Below are 8,072 nucleotides of genomic sequence, written 5' to 3'. Positions count from 1 at the left end.
CCGTGTCCCAGTGGCATTTGAGGATAGAAGCAACAAAGGAGAAGTCACCAATGCCAAAGACATGACACTAAGAGGGCTTGAGCCCTTTCCTCTGTCTCCATGCTTAACTGAAGACAGGCCTACTCATCTGTACCCACCAAGAAATGGAGGGCTACATAGCATTATTTTTTGTTGGTTGTGGGGCTTGAAATCTAGGCCTGGGCGCTGTCCCTGAGCTATTCAGCTCAAGGCTAGTGCTCTACCAGTTTGCGACACAGTGCCACTTCTGGTTTTAAGGTAGTTAATTGGAGATAAGAGTCTTATGGACCTTCCTGCCCTGGCTGGCTTTGAACTACAATCCTCAGATCTCAGTCTCCTGAGTGGGATTACAGGCGCGAGCCCCCAGTGTGCAGCCACTTATTACTTTTGACCTGCTGTTGACCTTGTGTAGCTTAAACTATGGACTGGAATAGAGGGAGACCATGGAAGTTACTATTATTACTGATCACTGATGAGTTAATACTGAAAGTCCTACTGGAAGGTGAAACCTGATTGGAGTAAGTGAGTAACTAGGGGCAAAATGTATCTGTGACTTAACACAATGGAAGTATATTTTTTCACATTGCAATTAGATATGACTTAGTGCCTCTCTACTATTTGTAGCTATGCTATCTGACAATGAGTCCTTCAAGCACCCAGAAGAAGGGAAGAAAGACACTGAGGAGGCATGAGTTCTTATCCACCTTGGTCTGAAAGTGACCTATTCAACGTCCATTGACATTTCCTTAAGGTCCCATGATCCTAAATCTACTGCATCTAGCCCAACCTGGACAAGGTAGAGGAACTATAACCCTATTTTCACATACTGGCTAACACCACTGAGCTAATTAGGAACTTAATTTGAATTAGAAATCGAATCTCCAGATTTCTGGTTACTTTTTATTTTGTTGTTTTGTTTTCGAATTTCTGTTCTGAACTTTACTGTCTGAGCTTCCTGTTCAGATAAGATACTTGTGTTTAGGGATCAACCCAGGGTATTTTGGACTGTACTGTGGCTTCCTAATTTTGTTTTTGCTTTGTGTTTTGTGCTGGTCCGAGGATTTGAACTCAGGGCATGGGTGCTATCCTTGAGCTTTTTTTTTTTTTTTTTTGCTCAAGGCTAGCACCCTACCATTTGAGCAATAGCTCCACTTCTGGCTCTTTTTCAGTGATTACTTGGAGATCAGAGTCTCACAAATCTCAGCTTCCTGAATGACAAAACAATTGGAAATAGCAATTATTTGTGTCTTGCAGGAGATAGAAAGTGCAGTTTATGTGTACATGAGCCTTCGGGTTCAAACCTTTTGGGTTCAACACACTCTGAGTTCAAAGTTAAGCCATTATGCAGTTGACTTATCTATAGAGCAGGTTTTGGCATCTTCCTCATACAGTTTTCAAGGGAGAAAACTATACTCCATGTTTAGCATGTCTGGCCTCTCCTAAGTACAGTATAACTGATAGCTATTATCAATGTGATCAAGGGAAGACACAGATAAATGAAGTCATGGTTCTTGACCTTGGATTCTTAGATGGATGTGTATCCTCAGATCTCAGATCTCACTCTGCCTCTAAGTAGCTAAGATTATAGGTGAGAGCCACCGGTGACCAGCCAATTGAGCTTTCATATATGTCTGTCCATAGATTGGATCAAGAGCCCCAGTGGAGAAGTCATAAACATCCAGAAGAGCAGGACTTCATTATAAAGGAAGGTACTGGTGGGAAGGCAGAAGAAGAGCACAAGCCTAAACTTCATGCTGGATTGTTTAGGGTCCACAGACTGCAGGCCCAATATCATGGCTATTATAGCTTGAAATGTTCTCCTGAATGGCTCATGTATTGAAAGCTTGGATCCTAGACAGTGGTGCAGGGAGAGGTAATTGGTTCATAAGGGCACTAACTTGATTAATGAGTTAATCCACTAATGAATTCACTCTGAATAGGCTTTGAGGAGGCAGAACTTACTTGGAGGGAGTAGGTAACTGAGGGCATGCCTTTGAAGAACATATCTTATCCCTGATGGTTTTTTGACTGTCTTTCTGCTTTCTGGATCCCGGAAGGTATGCAGCTTCCCTTCAGCATGCCCTTTGGCCATGATGTTCTGCCTCTCTACAGGCACTGAATCAATAGAGCCAATGACCATAGACTTAAACCTCTGAAACGATGGGCCAAAAATAAATCATTCTTCCTTTAAGTTGTTTTTTCAGCTGTTTTGACACAGGAACAAAAAGTGAACTAGCACACTGGCTGTTACTCAAATCTGTATTTGTTAAATATTTGCTCATTCATTTTTTAAAAAATTTCTTTGTGCCAGTATTGACTTGTGCTTGAACTCAAGGTCTCTGTGCTCTTGCTTGGCTTTTTTTTCTGAAGGCTGGTGCTCTACCTCTTGAGCCACAGCTCCTCTTTGAGCTTTTTGGTAGTTGATTGGAGATAAGAGTCTCATGGATTTTTCTGTCTGTCTGGCTTTATATTGTGAACCTCAGATCTCAGCTTCCTGAGTAGATATGGTTACAAGTGTGAGCCACCAGCACTCAACTGCTCATCACTTATTTCAGGAAGATGAATGGTCCATGGAGAAAGGCTGAGAGTGAAGGCAGCCGGTGGCACGTAGCACATGTTCTCTGTTGTCTGAAACAATTTAGCTCTGACCTAAATGGGTCCATCTGTCTTGCAGAGAACAAAACTGTGCAGTTTTATGGACTCACCCTTTAGATGGCAGGTACTAAGTCTTCAATCCCCAGGAAATTGATAACACAACCATCTAGAAATATAATTTTCTCTATTTTATTGCCTTCTTTAAGATGTTTTGGTGCCCACTTCCATTAGGCATCTCAAGCGTGCTGTCTCTGTGGATGAGCTCGGGATACTGACAAGCATTGATACAATGGGCTGGAACCATGCACCCATTGTCTTCTTCCATTTAGGAATCTTCTGTTCTGTCTCTCCAACTTGATGAGAATAGCTACAGAGAGAGGATTCCTTAACATGCTTGATTTCTCCTTCTAAATTGTGCTCATCTAAATTGTGCTCATTTGAGGTGGTGCAATTACAGTTTCTGCAAGGCTTGATGATACCCTATTTTCAGCTAGACAGCCAGGAAATGAAATACAGGAACTTGCAATGACAAGATTTCATGTGAGAAATGTTTATGCAAAAAGAGAAACTAAGCTGGGTGCTGGTGGCTCATGCCTATAATCCTAGCTACTTGGGAGGCTGAGATCTGAGCATCATGGTTCAAAGGCAGCCCTGGCAGGAAAGTCATGAGACAATTGTCTCCAATTAACCACCAGAAAACCAAAAGTGGTACTGTGGCTCAAAGAGCTCTAGCCTTGAGCAAGAGGTCAGGGACAGCACCCAGGCTCTGAGTTCAAGCAAGGTGGAAAGCAAGAGCGAGAAGCTAACTGGATGCCAGTGGCTCACACTTGTAATTCTAGCTACTTGGGCAGCTAAGATCTGAGAATCATAGTTTGAAGCCAGCCCAAACCGGAAAGTCCATGAGACTCTTATCTCCAATTGACAAAGAAAAAGCCAAGAAGTAGAGCTATGGCTCATGTGGTAGTGTGTCAGCCTTGAGTGGAAAAAAATGCTAAAGGTCAGTGTCCAGGCCCTAGTTCAAGCTCCAGGATCAGCACAAAAAGAAAGGTAAGCAAACAACAAACACCTAAGAACAACAACAACAAAAAAATCCCAAATGACAGAAACATTACTTTTACAATACAATTGAGAGAGAGAGAGTGAGAGAGAGAGAGAGAGAGAGAGAGAGAGAGAGAGAGAGAGAGAGAGAGAGAGAGAGAGAGAAGCTAGTGCAGTCTGGAGAATTTTGACTTTGTCTTCCTTTAACTCATTTAAACTTCCCTGTTCAGCAATGCACTGTCACAATTTTTATACAGTTTTTTTTCTCTTGGATACTGGGAGAGAAAACAAGACTAACTTCCACCCCCAATATTGTCTTTTATTTGCGTGTATCAGAGAATGCTAAACAAGAATATGAGCATTTAAGTAATTTTTTTTCTAGTATGGGCTTTACAGTGGGGATTTGGTTTGCTCAAGAAAAGAAAATGAGCAACTTGCTTTTTATCTCACACAGCTGTGAGAAAATAAGCGGACCACAGTTTACAAAATGATTGAGAACATTTGTTTCTCAGCGCTTGAAGCTGCTGGTGCCAATGCAAAGCAAAATGGCCTTTTATACAGTACTTTTCCAAGCCTTCCCTTTCCTTAAGAGGCCCTTAGTAGAACATATAAATGTTTTAGATGCACTTATTTGATTTATTCATGGAGAACTGAATTTTTAGAGTTAGATCAGGAAAAAAGAAGTGGTAAAGTAGGCTGTTACAGAATAGAGCACCTATGCTATCACAGGACAGAACCAATTCCCATAAACAGACTAAGTTTTAAATTTCCTGATTCATCTAATTTATTGGCTAATTAATTCTCTTCTCCATTTAAAAACGTTAATTGAATTTTTGTAATGTATTCTATTATTTCTTTACTTTGATTCATAGCATGCTGGTAGTTCATGCCTATAATCCTAGCTACATAGGGGGCTGAGATCTGAGGACTGAGGCTACAAGTCATCCTGAACAGGAAAGTCCATGAGACTCTTGACTCTAATTAACCAACAAAAAAAACAGAAGTGGAGATGTGGTTCAAGTGGTAGAGTGCCAGCCTTGAGCAAAAAAAGCTAAGGGATAGCACCTAGGCTCTGAGTCCCAGCTCCAGTACCATCTCACACACACACAGACACACACAGAGACACACACACACACACACACACACACACAGAAAAAAGAGAAGGAATTTGTTTCTTTCTGCTGTTGGAGATTGAATTTAAGGCCTTAAACATGCTAGGCCAGTGCTTCTCTACCACTGAGATTTTTTTAAACCATTAAACAACACATTCTCATATTCTCTTCTCCATTTTTACACTTTCCCCTTATTATCTATTGAAAAATTATAGGCAGTTTGTGGAAGAATATATCTGAGGCATTTGAGGTGTATCTGTGTATACACCATGTGCACATTCATGAGGGTGACAGAGTGTGGGGGGAGGCGTACTTCCTTCCTTCCTTGTAATTACTTTTCACATTGCAGCTCTAACCTCTAGCCACTTCTTTCCAGGATCTATTTCTTCTCTTTAGTCTATGGACCATATTCTGGACCCTGATTCTTGTGACTAGGGAAAATTTTTCCCCCTTCCCTATTTTCACCCTCATATGGAAGGTCTGACTATTGTTTATTCTTTTAGCCCATTTCCTTACTGATCTCTGAACAGAGAATGAGGACCACAGTTGCAGATTCCAGCTTTCGCTGGCTTAGGAGAGAGATTTTCTCTGATCTTTTGGTTTAACTCACTTCACCGAGTGGAGATATCTTATTTAGTACAACTCTTCTGGATTACTCCTCTCAAGAGAGGCAAGAGACTTCCTGCTTACATCCTTTTGCCTCTCTTTCCTTGTGCCCAAGGTGGCACAGAGGCCTGCATTTCTGATTTATTGGACTCAGTAGGCTTCCCTTGTAATCAATTCAAAGAAATACTTTCCTCGTGATCGGGGTGTGCATTGATAGAAGTCATGGTGGGAGGTAGGCTGGAGGAATACGTACCCTCAGTTCAGACCCTGGGAGTCCATTCCTTGGACTCACAATCAGAGGGGTCAGCCGTCTTGTATTTTGGGAAAAGGAGACTGCCAACCATGGAACAGAGACAGACTCCAAACATCTCAACAGTCCCACCTCTTGGTGCCTGGCCCATTTCTCCTCTGCCACTCACAGGAGCCTCTGCAGTCTCTGCCCATTTATTTGGCTTCTCACATCTTAGTTTGGAGGAGTTCTGTTGCCACTGAGAGAGGAGCTGATGAACTTTCTGCTCTGCTCTGCTGACTTTCAGGTCATATTAGTCTCTTTGAAGCTGAATAGAATCTCCCAACATGAAGAAGTTTGGGAGTTCAGCATCAGAGCTAGTAGACATCATAAACTCCTGGAAACTGCTCTTACCATTCAGGTATTCCGAACAATATCAGTAAGCCTCAAACATCATCAGAAGCTTTTGTTTTTTGAACGTGTACCTGCTGATTCACTTATTGAAGAAAGCTACCAGAGCACAAACATAAATCGCACCCCATGTTAGTCATTCCTGGATGAGGGAGAGGGAATTGTAATATTGTTGGCAGTTTCTCTCTTCTGCTCATGTCTCAGGAGCCCATTGCTCTGGCCCAGAGAACATGAGCTCATGAGCTCATTGCTTAATTGGGTTAGAAATTAATTGAATGCTTTTTTTTCTTCTAGAGGGGAAAAAGGAGCCGCCCTATCCAAAGACTAGCAATTAAAATTGCAAGGAGATACTTGGCAGCAGTGCCAACAGCGAGGCACATGCTAAGTAGAGAAAAGCAAAAGCTATACCTCCAGCATGAGCCTGAAAGTTGGTGGAAAGGCAAATTGTGTGTGGGGGGGGGCGGGTTTATAATAGTTTAGATAAACCCACACATGTGAGAGAGAAGGAGGCTAAATTGTGCTGTTGTATGTGTATTCATTCTTCCAGGAAGATCATAGTTACCTCTGGATGAAATATTTAATTGAAATGATTCTAAAGTGTTTTCCAGATCTTAATTCCATGATATGAAACTCAGATGGAACCTCACCAGCTGCTAGAGTGACCTATGTCATCTCCTCCTAATGTCCTTGTTGTTTCTGGGAGTTTCCCCAGTGGGTGTCTCATGGGTGTCTCTATTCCAGTCTGCCAGGCAGAGCCTCTGTGAGGTTCCTGCTTCTTGCCTTTGCCTGGTGCTTAAGAGATTCTCAGAGAAGTATCCCTACTGACACTACTCACTCCAAATGTCAGCATCCACCCAGATGCACCAACCCCTAAGGCTCCCAAGTTTCTAGGCAAAGGTGAGAATAATGTGGTACTCAGAATTTCAAAACTCACCCACATCTTCATCTTTCCAAATACAAATATTCAGACCCAGATCATGGGGCCACCTGAGAAACCCAATCAACAAATTCTTATCGAGTGCCAGAAGCTAGCATGCAGTCATGAGCACCTACCCTTTGACCTTACTTCTGTGCTCCTTCCTACCTTCTATTCCTCATTCCCATCTCTCATGACAAGGATCTCTTGTTACAAAACAAAATTTCCCATGGATATTGATAAATGAAAAATATCTTAGGAGAAAGGGCATTGGGGAGCTATCCATACCAGCGTTGTAGGGAAAAGGGTTGGCCAGCCAAAGACAACCCTGATATGTCTAAAACATTCACATACCTAAATTGTGTAGATAATCTCATTCTATGCATTCAGTCAGGCATTAACTTAATTTACCTGACAGTGTTAATATATGATAGGAGAAAGGAAGTTGGAAACCTAGTTTAATTATACTGACCTGAAAGAAGATGATGGAAATTAAGATGTGACAAATGCAAATGACCTGAAAAAAAGTGGCTAATAAATTGATTCCAGTGGGGCACTCATGGTTTACGCCTTTGTAATCCTAGCTACTCAGAAACTGACATCTGAGAATCCCGGTTTAAAGCCAGCCCAAGCCCAGGCAGAAAAGTCTGTGAGACTCTTACCTGCAATTAACTAGAAAAAAATGTTGGGAGTACACTGTGGCTCAAGTGATAGAGCTTCAGCCTTGAATGAAACTCAGTGCCCAGGCTCTCAATTCAAGCTTCAGTGCCAACACACACACACACACACACACACACACACACACACACGCACACACACACGTTCTCATAGAGAAGCTGTGATGTTTAACCCCTAAAGATGATAAGAAAACAAGCCATGCAGATGTTTGAAGGGAGAATATTTTGCAGCCTTGGAGAAAAGCAAAACCAAAGACAGGAGGTAGAAAAGTGCCCAGAACATCCCAGGAGCAGAGGGAAAAAGAGAATGCAGCCAGATCTTAAAGGATCTTGTGGATCTTAAAGGGTCATATGTGGGGTGTATGGGGGGCATGTGTGTGTGTGTGTGTGTGTGTGTGTGTGTGTGTTGGTACTGTGCTGGTACTTCCTTGACTTTTTGCTTACATGCCTACTCTCTACCATGTGAGCCA

The 8,072-nt window shown here is 42.2% G+C and overlaps 1 non-coding gene across 1 annotated transcript; it reads right to left on the bottom strand.

Moving 5' to 3' along the window:
* On the bottom strand, positions 1–150 carry LOC125355792. Its single transcript, XR_007211725.1, has one exon. It is a non-coding gene; the product is annotated as a small nucleolar RNA SNORA57 (small nucleolar RNA).
* Positions 151–8,072: the final 7,922 nt, after the last annotated feature.

Source organism: Perognathus longimembris, chromosome 7 (assembly GCF_023159225.1).
Source record: "Perognathus longimembris pacificus isolate PPM17 chromosome 7, ASM2315922v1, whole genome shotgun sequence".
NCBI classification, from domain to species: domain Eukaryota; kingdom Metazoa; phylum Chordata; class Mammalia; order Rodentia; family Heteromyidae; genus Perognathus; species Perognathus longimembris.
Note: the sequence above shows the minus strand (reverse complement) of the source record. Positions and strands in the feature narration are given on the sequence as shown.